Genomic DNA, 19,279 nt, shown 5'->3' with positions numbered 1-19,279 from the left:
TTAAAAAATTCTAAATGAAGAGAAATTGAAAAAAAACTTACATTCCGTTATCTTTCGGTGCATCCTATTTCTACGGCGCACAAATTGCAACAAAAATCACAATAGAACTTTATTCTATGGGTCAGTACGATTACTATGATACCAAACTTCTTTTTTTGGCATAACCTCCAGTATAATAAATGGTGCCACACTCAGTATAATGTCACCACTAGCACCCAGTATAATAAATGGTGCCACAAGCAGTATGATGTCACCACTAACCTCCAGTATAATAAATGGTGCCACACACAGTATAATGTCACCACTAACCTCCAGTACAATAAATGGCTCCACAAGCAATATAATGTCACCACTAACCTCCAGTATAATAAATGGTGCCACACGCAGTATAATGTCACCACTAACCTCCAGTATAATAAATGGTGCCACACTCAGTATAATATCACCACTAACCTCCAGCATAATAAATGGTGCCACATACAGTATAATGTCACCACTAACCTCCAGTATAATAAATGGTGCCACACACAGTATAATGTCACCACTAACCTCCAGTATAATAAATGGGCCACACACAGTATAATGTCACCACTAACCTCCAGTATAATAAATGGTGCCACACACAGTATAATGTCACCAGTAACCTCCAGTATAATAAATGGTGCCACACACAGTATAATGTCACCAGTAACCTCCAGTATATTAAATGGTGCCACACACAGTATAATGTCACCACTAACCTCCAGTATAATAAATGGTGCCACACGCAGTATAATGTCACCACTAACCTCTAGTATAATAAATGGTGCCACACACAGTATAATTTCACCACTAACCTCCAGTATAATAAATGGTGCCACACGCAGTATAATGTCACCACTAACCTCCAGTATAATAAATGGTGCCACACGCAGTATAGTGTCACCACTAACCTCCAATATGATAAATGGTGTCACACGCAGTATAATGTCACCACTAACCTCCAGTATGATAAATGGTGCCACACGCAGTATAATGTCACCACTAACCTCCAGTATAATAAATGGTGCCACACACAGTATAATGTCCCCACTAACCTCCAGTATAATAAATGGTGCCACAACTCAGTATAATGTCCCCACTAATCTCCAGTATAATAAATGGTGCCACACACAGTATAATGTCACCACTAACCTCCAGTATAATAAATGGTGCCACACACAGTATAATGTCACCACTAACGTCCAGTATAATAAATGGTGCCACACTCAGTATAATGTTATCACTAACCTCCAGTTTAATAAATGGTGCCACACACAGTAGAATGTCACCACTAACCTCCAGTATAATAAATAGTGCCACACACAGTATAATGTCACCACTAACCTCCAGTATAATAAATGGCGCCACACACAGTATAATGTCACCACTAACCTCCAGTATAATAAATGGTGCCACACACAGTATAATGTCACTACTAACCTCCAGTATAATAAATGGTGCCACACACAGTATAATGTCACCACTAACCTCCAGTATAATAAATGGTGCCACACGCAGTATGTCCCCACTAACCTCCAGTATAAGAAATGGTTAGACACGCAATATAATGTCACCACTAACCTCCAGTATAGTAAATGGCACCACACTGTATAATGTCACCACTAACCTCCAGTAAAATAAATGGTGCCACACGCAGTATATTGTCCCCACTAACCTCCAACATAATAAATGGTGCCACACGCAATATAATGTCACCACTAACCTCCAGTATAATAAATGGCACCACACTGTATAATGTCACCACTAACCTCCAGTATAATAAATGGTGCCACACACAGTATAATGTCACCATTAACCTCCAATATAATAAATGGCACCACACGCAGTATAATGTCACCACTAACCTCCAGTATAATAACTGCCACCACACTGTATAATGTCACCACTAACCTCCAGTATAATAAATGGTGCCACACGCAGTATAATGTCACCACAAACCTCCAGTATAATAAATGGTGCCACACACAGTATAATGTCACCACTAACCTCCAGTATAATAAATGGTGCCAGACACAGTATAATGTCACCACTAACCCCCAGTATAATAAATGATGCCAGACACAGTATAATGTCACCACTAACCTCCCGTATAATAAATGGTGCCACACACAGTATAATGTCACCACTAACCTCCAGTATAATAAATGGTGCCACATGCAGTATAATGCCACCCCTAACCTCCAGTATAAAAAATGGTGCCACACACAGGATAATGTCAGCACTAACCTCCAGTATAATAAATGGTGCCACACTCAGTATAATGCCACCACTAACCTCCAGTATAATAAATGGTGCCACATGCAGTATAATGTCACCACTAACCTCCAGTATAATAAATGGTGCCACACGCAGTATAATGTCCCTACTAACCACCAGTATAATAAATGGTGCCACACACAGTATAATGTCACCACTAACCTCCAGTATAATAAATGGTGCCACACACAGTATAATGTCACCACTAACCTCCAGTATAATAAATGGTGCCACACACAGTATAATGTCACCACTAACCTCCAGTATAATAAATGGCGCCACACACAGTATAATGTCACTACTAACCTCCAGTATAATAAATGGTGCCACACGCAGTATAATGTCACCACTAACCTCCAGTATAATAAATGGCGCCACACACAGTATAATGTCACTACTAACCTCCAGTATAATAAATGGTGCCACACGCAGTATAATGCCACCACTTACCTCCAGTATAATAAATGCTGCCACACACAGTATAATGTCACCAGTAACCTCCAGTATAATAAACGGTGCCACACACAGTATAATGTCACCACTAACCTCCAGTATAATAAATAGTGCCACACACAGTATAATGTCACCACTAACCTCCAGTATAATATATGGTGCCACACTCAGTATAATGTCACCACTAACCTCCAGTATAATAAATGGTGCCAAACACAGTATAATGTCACCACTAACCTCCAGTATAATAAATGGCTCCACACACAGTATAATGTCACCACTAACCTCCAGTATAATAAATGGTGCCACACGCAGTATAATGTCACCACTAACCTCCAGTATAATAAATGGTGCCACACACAGTATAATGTCACCACTAACCTCCAGTATAATAAATGGTGCCTCACACAGTATAATGTCACCACTAACCCCCAGTATAATAAATGGTGCCACACACAGTATAATGTCACCACTAACCTCCAGTATAATAAATGGTGCCACACGCAGTATAATGTCACCACTAACCTCCAGTATAATAAATGGCGTCACACACAGTATAATGTCACCACTAACCTCCAGTATAATAAATGGTGCCACACGCAGTATAATGTCACCACTAACCTCCAGTATAATAAATGGTGCCACACTCAGTATAATGTCACCACTAACCTCCAGTATAATAAATGGCACCACACACAGTATAATGTCACCACTAACCTCCAGTATAATAAATGGTGCCACACACAGTATAATGTCACCACTAAACCCCAGCATAATAAATGGTGCCACACGCAGTTTAATGTCACCACTAACCTCCAGTATAATAAATGGCTCCACACACAGTATAATGTCACCACTAACCTCCCGTATAATAAATGGTGCCACACACAGTATAATGTCACCACTAACCTCCAGTATAATAAATGGTGCCACACACAGTATAATGTCACCACTAAACCCCAGCATAATAAATGGTGCCACACGCAGTATAATGTCACCACTAACCTCCAGTATAATAAATGGTGCCACACGCAGTATAATGTCACCACTAACCTCCAGTATAATAAATGGCTCCACACACAGTATAATGCCACCACTAACCTCCAGTATATTAAATGGTGCCACACACAGTATAATGTCACCAATAACCCCCAGTATAATAAATGGTGCCACACGCAGTATAATGTCACCACTAACCCCCAGTATAATAAATGGCGCAACACATAGTATAATGTCACCACTAACGTGCAGTATAATAAATGGTGCCACACACAGTATAATGTCACCACTAACCTCCAGTATAATAAATGGTGCCACACACAGTATAATGTCACCACTAACCTCCAGTATAATAAATGGCGCCACACACAGTATAATGTCACTACTAACCTCCAGTATAATAAATGGTGCCACACGCAGTATAATGCCACCACTTACCTCCAGTATAATAAATGCTGCCACACACAGTATAATGTCACCAGTAACCTCCAGTATAATAAACGGTGCCACACACAGTATAATGTCACCACTAACCTCCAGTATAATAAATGGTGCCACACACAGTATAATGTCACCACTAACCTCCAGTATAATATATGGTGCCACACTCAGTATAATGTCACCACTAACCTCCAGTATAATAAATGGTGCCAAACACAGTATAATGTCACCACTAACCTCCAGTATAATAAATGGCTCCACACACAGTATAATGTCACCACTAACCTCCAGTATAATAAATGGTGCCACACGCAGTATAATGTCACCACTAACCTCCAGTATAATAAATGGTGCCACACACAGTATAATGTCACCACTAACCTCCAGTATAATAAATGGTGCCACACACAGTATAATGTCACCACTAACCCCCAGTATAATAAATGGTGCCACACACAGTATAATGTCACCACTAACCTCCAGTATAATAAATGGTGCCACACGCAGTATAATGTCACCACTAACCTCCAGTATAATAAATGGCGTCACACACAGTATAATGTCACCACTAACCTCCAGTATAATAAATGGTGCCACACGCAGTATAATGTCACCACTAACCTCCAGTATAATAAATGGTGCCACACGCAGTATAATGTCACCACTAACCTCCAGTATAATAAATGGTGCCATACACAGTATAATGTCACCACTAACCTCCAGTATAATAAATGGTACCACACGCAGTATAATGTCCCCACTAACCTCCAGTATAATAAATGGTGCCACACAGTATAATGTCCCCACTAACCTCCAGTATAATAAATGGTGCCACACACAGTATAATGTCACCACTAACCTACAGTATAATAAATGGTGTCACACGCAGTATAATGTCACCACTAACCTCCAGTATAATAAATGGTGCCACACACAGTTTAATGTCACCACTAACCTCCAGAATAATAAATGGTGCCAAACGCAGTATAATGTCACCACTAACCTCCAGTATAATAAATTGTGCCACATATAGTATAATGTCACCACTAACCTCCAGTATAATAAATGGTGCCACACGCAGTATAATGTCACCACTAACCTCCAGTATAATAAATGGTGCCACACACAGTATAATGTCACCACTAACATCCAGTATAATAAATAGTGCCACACACAGTATAATGTCACCACTAACATCCAGAATAATAAATGGGGCCACACGCAGTATAATGTCACCACTAACATCCAGTATAATAAATGGTGCCACACACAGTATAATATCACCACTAACCTCCAGTATAATAAATAGTGCCACACACAGTATAATGTCACCACTAACATCCAGTATAATAAATAGTGCCACACACAGTATAATGTCCCCACTTACCTCCAGTATAATAAATGGTGCCACACACAGTATAATGTCACCACTAACCTCCAGTATAATAAATGGTGCCACACGCAGTATAATGTCACCACTAACCTCCAGTATAATAAATGGTGCCACACACAGTATAATGTCACCACTAACCTCCAGTATAATAAATGGTGCCACACACAGTATAATGTCACCACTAACCCCCAGTATAATAAATGGTGCCACACACAGTATAATGTCACCACTAACCTCCAGTATAATAAATGGTGCCACACACAGTATAATGTCACCACTAACCTCCAGTATAATAAATGGTGCCACACGCAGTATAATGTCACCACTAACCTCCAGTATAATAAATGGTGCCACACGCAGTATAATGTCACCACTAACCTCCAGTATAATAAATGGTGCCATACACAGTATAATGTCACCACTAACCTCCAGTATAATAAATGGTACCACACGCAGTATAATGTCCCCACTAACCTCCAGTATAATAAATGGTGCCACACAGTATAATGTCCCCACTAACCTCCAGTATAATAAATGGTGCCACACACAGTATAATGTCACCACTAACCTCCAGTATAATAAATGGTGTCACACGCAGTATAATGTCACCACTAACCTCCAGTATAATAAATGGTACCACACGCAGTATAATGCCACCACTTACCTCCAGTATAATAAATGCTGCCACACTCAGTATAATGTCACCAGTAACCTCCAGTATAATAAACGGTGCCACACACAGTATAATGTCACCACTAACCTCCAGTATAATAAATGGTGCCACACACAGTATAATGTCACCACTAACCTCCAGTATAATATATGGTGCCACACTCAGTATAATGTCACCACTAACCTCCAGTATAATAAATGGTGCCAAACGCAATATAATGTCACCACTAACCTCCAGTATAATAAATGTCTCCACACACAGTATAATGTCACCACTAACCTCCAGTATAATAAATGGTGCCACACGCAGTATAATGTCACCACTAACCTCCAGTATAATAAATGGTGCCACACACAGTATAATGTCACCACTAACCTCCAGCATAATAAATGGTGCCACACACAGTATAATGTCACCACTAACCCCCAGTATAATAAATGGTGCCACACACAGTATAATGTCACCACTAACCTCCAGTATAATAAATGGTGCCACACGCAGTATAATGTCACCACTAACCTCCAGTATAATAAATGGCGTCACACACAGTATAATGTCACCACTAACCTCCAGTATAATAAATGGTGCCACACGCAGTATAATGTCACCACTAACCTCCAGTATAATAAATGGTGCCATACACAGTATAATGTCACCACTAACCTCCAGTATAATAAATGGTACCACACGCAGTATAATGTCCCCACTAACCTCCAGTATAATAAATGGTGCCACACAGTATAATGTCCCCACTAACCTCCAGTATAATAAATGGTGCCACACACAGTATAATGTCACCACTAACCTACAGTATAATAAATGGTGTCACACGCAGTATAATGTCACCACTAACCTCCAGTATAATAAATGGTGCCACACACAGTATAATGTCACCACTAACCTCCAGAATAATAAATGGTGCCAAACGCAGTATAATGTCACCACTAACCTCCAGTATAATAAATTGTGCCACATATAGTATAATGTCACCACTAACCTCCAGTATAATAAATGGTGCCACACGCAGTATAATGTCACCACTAACCTCCAGTATAATAAATGGTGCCACACACAGTATAATGTCACCACTAACATCCAGTATAATAAATAGTGCCACACACAGTATAATGTCACCACTAACATCCAGTATAATAAATGGGGCCACACGCAGTATAATGTCACCACTAACATCCAGTATAATAAATGGTGCCACACACAGTATAATGTCACCACTAACCTCCAGTATAATAAATAGTGCCACACACAGTATAATGTCACCACTAACCTCCAGTATAATAAATGGTGCCACACAGTATAATGTCCCCACTAACCTCCAGTATAATAAATGGTGCCACACACAGTATAATGTCACCACTAACCTCCAGTATAATAAATGGTGCCACACGCAGTATAATGTCACCACTAACCTCCAGTATAATAAATGGTGCCACACACAGTATAATGTCACCACTAACCTCCAGTATAATAAATGGTGCCACACACAGTATAATGTCACCACTAACCTCCAGTATAATAAATGGTGCCACACACAGTATAATGTCACCACTAACCTCTAGTATAATAAATGGTGCCACACGTAGTATAATGTCACCACTAACCTCCAGTATAATAAATGGCGTCACGCACAGTATAATGTCACCACTAACCTCCAGTATAATAAAAGGTGCCACACGCAGTATAATGTCACCACTAACCTTCAGTATAATAAATGGTGCCACACGCAGTATAATGTCCCCACTAACCTCCAGTATAATAAATGGTGCCACACAGTATAATGTCCCCACTAACCTCCAGTATAATAAATGGTGCCACACACAGTATAATGTCACCACTAACCTACAGTATAATAAATGGTGTCACACGCAGTATAATGTCACCACTAACCTCCAGTATAATAAATTGTGCCACATATAGTATAATGTCACCACTAACCTCCAGTATAATAAATGGTGCCACACGCAGTATAATGTCACCACTAACCTCCAGTATAATAAATGGTGCCACACACAGTATAATGTCACCACTAACATCCAGTATAATAAATAGTGCCACACACAGTATAATGTCACCACTAACATCCAGTATAATAAATGGGGCCACACGCAGTATAATGTCACCACTAACATCCAGTATAATAAATGGTGCCACACACAGTATAATGTCACCACTAACCTCCAGTATAATAAATAGTGCCACACACAGTATAATGTCACCACTAACATCCAGTATAATAAATAGTGCCACACACAGTATAATGTCCCCACTTACCTCCAGTATAATAAATGGTGCCACACACAGTATAATGTCACCACTAACCTCCAGTATAATAAATGGTGCCACACACAGTATAATGTCACCACTAACCTCCAGTATAATAAATGGTGCCACACGCAGTATAATGTCCCCACTAACCTCCAGTATAATAAATGGTTAGACACGCAATATAATGTCCCCACTAATCTCCAGTATAGTAAATGGCACCACACTGTATAATGTCCCCACTTACCTCCAGTATAATAAATGGGGCCACACTCAGTATAATGTCACCACTAACCTCCAGTATAATAAATGGTGCCAAACGCAGTATAATGTCACCACTAACCTCCAGTATAATAAATGGCTCCACACACAGTATAATGTCACCACTAACCTCCAGTATAATAAATGGTGCCACACACAGTATAATGTCACCACTAACCTCCAGTATAATAAATGGTGCCACACACAGTATAATGTCACCACTAACCTCCAGCATAATAAATGGTGCCACACACAGTATAATGTCACCACTAACCCCCAGTATAATAAATGGTGCCACACACAGTATAATGTCACCACTAACCTCCAGTATAATAAATGGTGCCACACGCAGTATAATGTCACCACTAACCTCCAGTATAATAAATGGCGTCACACACAGTATAATGTCACCACTAACCTCCAGTATAATAAATGGTGCCACACGCAGTATAATGTCACCACTAACCTCCAGTATAATAAATGGTGCCATACACAGTATAATGTCACCACTAACCTCCAGTATAATAAATGGTACCACACGCAGTATAATGTCCCCACTAACCTCCAGTATAATAAATGGTGCCACACAGTATAATGTCCCCACTAACCTCCAGTATAATAAATGGTGCCACACACAGTATAATGTCACCACTAACCTACAGTATAATAAATGGTGTCACACGCAGTATAATGTCACCACTAACCTCCAGTATAATAAATGGTGCCACACACAGTATAATGTCACCACTAACCTCCAGAATAATAAATGGTGCCAAACGCAGTATAATGTCACCACTAACCTCCAGTATAATAAATTGTGCCACATATAGTATAATGTCACCACTAACCTCCAGTATAATAAATGGTGCCACACGCAGTATAATGTCACCACTAACCTCCAGTATAATAAATGGTGCCACACACAGTATAATGTCACCACTAACATCCAGTATAATAAATAGTGCCACACACAGTATAATGTCACCACTAACATCCAGTATAATAAATGGGGCCACACGCAGTATAATGTCACCACTAACATCCAGTATAATAAATGGTGCCACACACAGTATAATGTCACCACTAACCTCCAGTATAATAAATAGTGCCACACACAGTATAATGTCACCACTAACCTCCAGTATAATAAATGGTGCCACACAGTATAATGTCCCCACTAACCTCCAGTATAATAAATGGTGTCACACACAGTATAATGTCACCACTAACCTCCAGTATAATAAATGGTGCCACACGCAGTATAATGTCACCACTAACCTCCAGTATAATAAATGGTGCCACACACAGTATAATGTCACCACTAACCTCCAGTATAATAAATGGTGCCACACACAGTATAATGTCACCACTAACCTCCAGTATAATAAATGGTGCCACACACAGTATAATGTCACCACTAACCTCTAGTATAATAAATGGTGCCACACGTAGTATAATGTCACCACTAACCTCCAGTATAATAAATGGCGTCACGCACAGTATAATGTCACCACTAACCTCCAGTATAATAAAAGGTGCCACACGCAGTATAATGTCACCACTAACCTTCAGTATAATAAATGGTGCCACACGCAGTATAATGTCCCCACTAACCTCCAGTATAATAAATGGTGCCACACAGTATAATGTCCCCACTAACCTCCAGTATAATAAATGGTGCCACACACAGTATAATGTCACCACTAACCTACAGTATAATAAATGGTGTCACACGCAGTATAATGTCACCACTAACCTCCAGTATAATAAATTGTGCCACATATAGTATAATGTCACCACTAACCTCCAGTATAATAAATGGTGCCACACGCAGTATAATGTCACCACTAACCTCCAGTATAATAAATGGTGCCACACACAGTATAATGTCACCACTAACCTCCAGTATAATAAATGGTGCCACACGCAGTATAATGTCCCCACTAACCTCCAGTATAATAAATGGTGCCACACGCAGTATAATGTCACCACTAACCTCCAGTATAATAAATGGTGCCACACGCAGTATAATGTCACCACTAACATCCAGTATAATAAATAGTGCCACACACAGTATAATGTCACCACTAACATCCAGTATAATAAATGGGGCCACACGCAGTATAATGTCACCACTAACATCCAGTATAATAAATGGTGCCACACACAGTATAATGTCACCACTAACCTCCAGTATAATAAATAGTGCCACACACAGTATAATGTCACCACTAACATCCAGTATAATAAATAGTGCCACACACAGTATAATGTCCCCACTTACCTCCAGTATAATAAATGGTGCCACACACAGTATAATGTCACCACTAACCTCCAGTATAATAAATGGTGCCACACACAGTATAATGTCACCACTAACCTCCAGTATAATAAATGGTGCCACACGCAGTATAATGTCCCCACTAACCTCCAGTATAATAAATGGTTAGACACGCAATATAATGTCCCCACTAATCTCCAGTATAGTAAATGGCACCACACTGTATAATGTCCCCACTTACCTCCAGTATAATAAATGGGGCCACACTCAGTATAATGTCACCACTAACCTCCAGTATAATAAATGGTGCCAAACGCAGTATAATGTCACCACTAACCTCCAGTATAATAAATGGCTCCACACACAGTATAATGTCACCACTAACCTCCAGTATAATAAATGGTGCCACACACAGTATAATGTCACCACTAACCTCCAGTATAATAAATGGTGCCACACGCAGTATAACGTCACCACTAACCTCCAGTATAATAAATGGTGCCACACACAGTATAATGTCGCCACTAACCTCCAGTATAATAAATGGTGCCACACACAGTATAATGTCACCACTAACCTCCAGTATAATAAATGGTGCCACACACAGTATAATGTCACTACTAACCTCCAGTATAATAAATGGTGCCACACACAGTATAATGTCACCACTAACCTCCAGTATAATAAATGGCGTCACACACACTATAATGTCACCACTAACCTCCAGTATAATAAATGGTGCCACACGCAGTATAATGTCACCAGTAACCTCCAGTATAATAAATGGTGCCACACGCAGTATAATGTCACCACTAACCTCCAGTATAATAAATGGTGCCACACACAGTATAATGTCACCACTAACCTCCAGTATAATAAATGGTGCCATACACAGTATAATGTCACCACTAACCTCCAGTATAATAAATGGTACCACACGCAGTATAATGTCCCCACTAACCTCCAGTATAATAAATGGTGCCACACAGTATAATGTCCCCACTAACCTCCAGTATAATAAATGGTGCCACACACAGTATAATGTCACCACTAACCTCCAGTATAATAAATGGTGTCACACGCAGTATAATGTCACCACTAACCTCCAGTATAATAAATGGTACCACACGCAGTATAATGCCACCACTTACCTCCAGTATAATAAATGCTGCCACACTCAGTATAATGTCACCAGTAACCTCCAGTATAATAAACGGTGCCACACACAGTATAATGTCACCACTAACCTCCAGTATAATAAATGGTGCCACACACAGTATAATGTCACCACTAACCTCCAGTATAATATATGGTGCCACACTCAGTATAATGTCACCACTAACCTCCAGTATAATAAATGGTGCCAAACGCAATATAATGTCACCACTAACCTCCAGTATAATAAATGTCTCCACACACAGTATAATGTCACCACTAACCTCCAGTATAATAAATGGTGCCACACGCAGTATAATGTCACCACTAACCTCCAGTATAATAAATGGTGCCACACACAGTATAATGTCACCACTAACCTCCAGTATAATAAATGGTGCCACACACAGTATAATGTCACCACTAACCCCCAGTATAATAAATGGTGCCACACACAGTATAATGTCACCACTAACCTCCAGTATAATAAATGGTGCCACACGCAGTATAATGTCACCACTAACCTCCAGTATAATAAATGGCGTCACACACAGTATAATGTCACCACTAACCTCCAGTATAATAAATGGTGCCACACGCAGTATAATGTCACCACTAACCTCCAGTATAATAAATGGTGCCACACGCAGTATAATGTCACCACTAACCTCCAGTATAATAAATGGTGCCATACACAGTATAATGTCACCACTAACCTCCAGTATAATAAATGGTACCACACGCAGTATAATGTCCCCACTAACCTCCAGTATAATAAATGGTGCCACACGCAGTATAATGTCACCACTAACCTCCAGTATAATAAATGGTGCCACACACAGTATAATGTCACCACTAACCTACAGTATAATAAATGGTGTCACACGCAGTATAATGTCACCACTAACCTCCAGTATAATAAATGGTGCCACACACAGTATAATGTCACCACTAACCTCCAGAATAATAAATGGTGCCAAACGCAGTATAATGTCACCACTAACCTCCAGTATAATAAATTGTGCCACATATAGTATAATGTCACCACTAACCTCCAGTATAATAAATGGTGCCACACGCAGTATAATGTCACCACTAACCTCCAGTATAATAAATGGTGCCACACACAGTATAATGTCACCACTAACATCCAGTATAATAAATAGTGCCACACACAGTATAATGTCACCACTAACATCCAGTATAATAAATGGGGCCACACGCAGTATAATGTCACCACTAACATCCAGTATAATAAATGGTGCCACACACAGTATAATGTCACCACTAACCTCCAGTATAATAAATAGTGCCACACACAGTATAATGTCACCACTAACCTCCAGTATAATAAATGGTGCCACACAGTATAATGTCCCCACTAACCTCCAGTATAATAAATGGTGCCACACACAGTATAATGTCACCACTAACCTACAGTATAATAAATGGTGTCACACGCAGTATAATGTTACCACTAACCTCCAGTATAATAAATGGTGCCACACACAGTATAATGTCACCACTAACCTCCAGAATAATAAATGGTGCCAAACGCAGTATAATGTCACCACTAACCTCCAGTATAATAAATGGTGCCACACGCAGTATAATGTCACCACTAACCTCCAGTATAATAAATGGTGCCACACACAGTATAATGTCACCACTAACATCCAGTATAATAAATAGTGCCACACACAGTATAATGTCACCACTAACATCCAGTATAATAAATGGGGCCACACGCAGTATAATGTCACCACTAACATCCAGTATAATAAATGGTGCCACACACAGTATAATGTCACCACTAACCTCCAGTATAATAAATAGTGCCACACACAGTATAATGTCACCACTAACATCCAGTATAATAAATAGTGCCACACACAGTATAATGTCCCCACTTACCTCCAGTATAATAAATGGTGCCACACACAGTATAATGTCACCACTAACCTCCAGTATAATAAATGGTGCCACACACAGTATAATGTCACCACTAACCTCCAGTATAATAAATGGTGCCACACGCAGTATAATGTCCCCACTAACCTCCAGTATAATAAATGGTTAGACACGCAATATAATGTCCCCACTAATCTCCAGTATAGTAAATGGCACCACACTGTATAATGTCCCCACTTACCTCCAGTATAATAAATGGGGCCACACTCAGTATAATGTCACCACTAACCTCCAGTATAATAAATGGTGCCACACACAGTATAATGTCACCACTAACCTCCAGTATAATAAATGGTGTCACACGCAGTATAATGTCACCACTAACCTCCAGTATAATAAATGGTACCACACGCAGTATAATGCCACCACTTACCTCCAGTATAATAAATGCTGCCACACTCAGTATAATGTCACCAGTAACCTCCAGTATAATAAACGGTGCCACACACAGTATAATGTCACCACTAACCTCCAGTATAATAAATGGTGCCACACACAGTATAATGTCACCACTAACCTCCAGTATAATATATGGTGCCACACTCAGTATAATGTCACCACTAACCTCCAGTATAATAAATGGTGCCAAACGCAATATAATGTCACCACTAACCTCCAGTATAATAAATGTCTCCACACACAGTATAATGTCACCACTAACCTCCAGTATAATAAATGGTGCCACACGCAGTATAATGTCACCACTAACCTCCAGTATAATAAATGGTGCCACACGCAGTATAATGTCACCACTAACCTCCAGTATAATAAATGGTGCCACACACAGTATAATGTCACCACTAACCTCCAGCATAATAAATGGTGCCACACACAGTATAATGTCACCACTAACCCCCAGTATAATAAATGGTGCCACACACAGTATAATGTCACCACTAACCTCCAGTATAATAAATGGTGCCACACGCAGTATAATGTCACCACTAACCTCCAGTATAATAAATGGCGTCACACACAGTATAATGTCACCACTAACCTCCAGTATAATAAATGGTGCCACACGCAGTATAATGTCACCACTAACCTCCAGTATAATAAATGGTGCCATACACAGTATAATGTCACCACTAACCTCCAGTATAATAAATGGTACCACACGCAGTATAATGTCCCCACTAACCTCCAGTATAATAAATGGTGCCACACAGTATAATGTCCCCACTAACCTCCAGTATAATAAATGGTGCCACACACAGTATAATGTCACCACTAACCTACAGTATAATAAATGGTGTCACACGCAGTATAATGTCACCACTAACCTCCAGTATAATAAATGGTGCCACACACAGTATAATGTCACCACTAACCTCCAGAATAATAAATGGTGCCAAACGCAGTATAATGTCACCACTAACCTCCAGTATAATAAATTGTGCCACATATAGTATAATGTCACCACTAACCTCCAGTATAATAAATGGTGCCACACGCAGTATAATGTCACCACTAACCTCCAGTATAATAAATGGTGCCACACACAGTATAATGTCACCACTAACATCCAGTATAATAAATAGTGCCACACACAGTATAATGTCACCACTAACATCCAGTATAATAAATGGGGCCACACGCAGTATAATGTCACCACTAACATCCAGTATAATAAATGGTGCCACACACAGTATAATGTCACCACTAACCTCCAGTATAATAAATAGTGCCACACACAGTATAATGTCACCACTAACCTCCAGTATAATAAATGGTGCCACACAGTATAATGTCCCCACTAACCTCCAGTATAATAAATGGTGCCACACACAGTATAATGTCACCACTAACCTCCAGTATAATAAATGGTGCCACACGCAGTATAATGTCACCACTAACCTCCAGTATAATAAATGGTGCCACACACAGTATAATGTCACCACTAACCTCCAGTATAATAAATGGTGCCACACACAGTATAATGTCACCACTAACCTCCAGTATAATAAATGGTGCCACACACAGTATAATGTCACCACTAACCTCTAGTATAATAAATGGTGCCACACGTAGTATAATGTCACCACTAACCTCCAGTATAATAAATGGCGTCACGCACAGTATAATGTCACCACTAACCTCCAGTATAATAAAAGGTGCCACACGCAGTATAATGTCACCACTAACCTTCAGTATAATAAATGGTGCCACACGCAGTATAATGTCCCCACTAACCTCCAGTATAATAAATGGTGCCACACAGTATAATGTCCCCACTAACCTCCAGTATAATAAATGGTGCCACACACAGTATAATGTCACCACTAACCTACAGTATAATAAATGGTGTCACACGCAGTATAATGTCACCACTAACCTCCAGTATAATAAATTGTGCCACATATAGTATAATGTCACCACTAACCTCCAGTATAATAAATGGTGCCACACGCAGTATAATGTCACCACTAACCTCCAGTATAATAAATGGTGCCACACACAGTATAATGTCACCACTAACATCCAGTATAATAAATAGTGCCACACACAGTATAATGTCACCACTAACATCCAGTATAATAAATGGGGCCACACGCAGTATAATGTCACCACTAACATCCAGTATAATAAATGGTGCCACACACAGTATAATGTCACCACTAACCTCCAGTATAATAAATAGTGCCACACACAGTATAATGTCACCACTAACATCCAGTATAATAAATAGTGCCACACACAGTATAATGTCCCCACTTACCTCCAGTATAATAAATGGTGCCACACACAGTATAATGTCACCACTAACCTCCAGTATAATAAATGGTGCCACACACAGTATAATGTCACCACTAACCTCCAGTATAATAAATGGTGCCACACGCAGTATAATGTCCCCACTAACCTCCAGTATAATAAATGGTTAGACACGCAATATAATGTCCCCACTAATCTCCAGTATAGTAAATGGCACCACACTGTATAATGTCCCCACTTACCTCCAGTATAATAAATGGGGCCACACTCAGTATAATGTCACCACTAACCTCCAGTATAATAAATGGTGCCAAACGCAGTATAATGTCACCACTAACCTCCAGTATAATAAATGGCTCCACACACAGTATAATGTCACCACTAACCTCCAGTATAATAAATGGTGCCACACACAGTATAATGTCACCACTAACCTCCAGTATAATAAATGGTGCCACACGCAGTATAACGTCACCACTAACCTCCAGTATAATAAATGGTGCCACACACAGTATAATGTCGCCACTAACCTCCAGTATAATAAATGGTGCCACACACAGTATAATGTCACCACTAACCTCCAGTATAATAAATGGTGCCACACACAGTATAATGTCACTACTAACCTCCAGTATAATAAATGGTGCCACACACAGTATAATGTCACCACTAACCTCCAGTATAATAAATGGCGTCACACACACTATAATGTCACCACTAACCTCCAGTATAATAAATGGTGCCACACACAGTATAATGTCACCACTAACCTCCAGTATAATAAATGGTGCCACACACAGTATAATGTCACCACTAACCTCTAGTATAATAAATGGTGCCACACGCAGTATAATGTCACCAGTAACCTCCAGTATAATAAATGGTGCCACACGCAGTATAATGTCACCACTAACCTCCAGTATAATAAATGGTGCCACACACAGTATAATGTCACCACTAACCTCCAGTATAATAAATGGTGCCATACACAGTATAATGTCACCACTAACCTCCAGTATAATAAATGGTACCACACGCAGTATAATGTCCCCACTAACCTCCAGTATAATAAATGGTGCCACACAGTATAATGTCCCCACTAACCTCCAGTATAATAAATGGTGCCACACACAGTATAATGTCACCACTAACCTACAGTATAATAAATGGTGTCACACGCAGTATAATGTCACCACTAACCTCCAGTATAATAAATGGTACCACACGCAGTATAATGCCACCACTTACCTCCAGTATAATAAATGCTGCCACACTCAGTATAATGTCACCAGTAACCTCCAGTATAATAAACGGTGCCACACACAGTATAATGTCACCACTAACCTCCAGTATAATAAATGGTGCCACACACAGTATAATGTCACCACTAACCTCCAGTATAATATATGGTGCCACACTCAGTATAATGTCACCACTAACCTCCAGTATAATAAATGGTGCCAAACGCAATATAATGTCACCACTAACCTCCAGTATAATAAATGTCTCCACACACAGTATAATGTCACCACTAACCTCCAGTATAATAAATGGTGCCACACGCAGTATAATGTCACCACTAACCTCCAGTATAATAAATGGTGCCACACACAGTATAATGTCACCACTAACCTCCAGTATAATAAATGGTGCCACACACAGTATAATGTCACCACTAACCCCCAGTATAATAAATGGTGCCACACACAGTATAATGTCACCACTAACCTCCAGTATAATAAATGGTGCCACACGCAGTATAATGTCACCACTAACCTCCAGTATAATAAATGGCGTCACACACAGTATAATGTCACCACTAACCTCCAGTATAATAAATGGTGCCACACGCAGTATAATGTCACCACTAACCTCCAGTATAATAAATGGTGCCACACGCAGTATAATGTCACCACTAACCTCCAGTATAATAAATGGTGCCATACACAGTATAATGTCACCACTAACCTCCAGTATAATAAATGGTACCACACGCAGTATAATGTCCCCACTAACCTCCAGTATAATAAATGGTGCCACACGCAGTATAATGTCCCCACTAACCTCCAGTATAATAAATGGTGCCACACGCAGTATAATGTCACCACTAACCTCCAGTATAATAAATGGTGCCATACACAGTATAATGTCACCACTAACCTCCAGTATAATAAATGGTACCACACGCAGTATAATGTCCCCACTAACCTCCAGTATAATAAATGGTGCCACACGCAGTATAATGTCACCACTAACCTCCAGTATAATAAATGGTGCCACACACAGTATAATGTCACCACTAACCTACAGTATAATAAATGGTGTCACACGCAGTATAATGTCACCACTAACCTCCAGT

The sequence above is a fragment of the Eleutherodactylus coqui genome, chromosome 1 (assembly GCF_035609145.1).
Source record: "Eleutherodactylus coqui strain aEleCoq1 chromosome 1, aEleCoq1.hap1, whole genome shotgun sequence".
Lineage (NCBI taxonomy): Eukaryota > Metazoa > Chordata > Amphibia > Anura > Eleutherodactylidae > Eleutherodactylus > Eleutherodactylus coqui.
Note: the sequence above shows the minus strand (reverse complement) of the source record.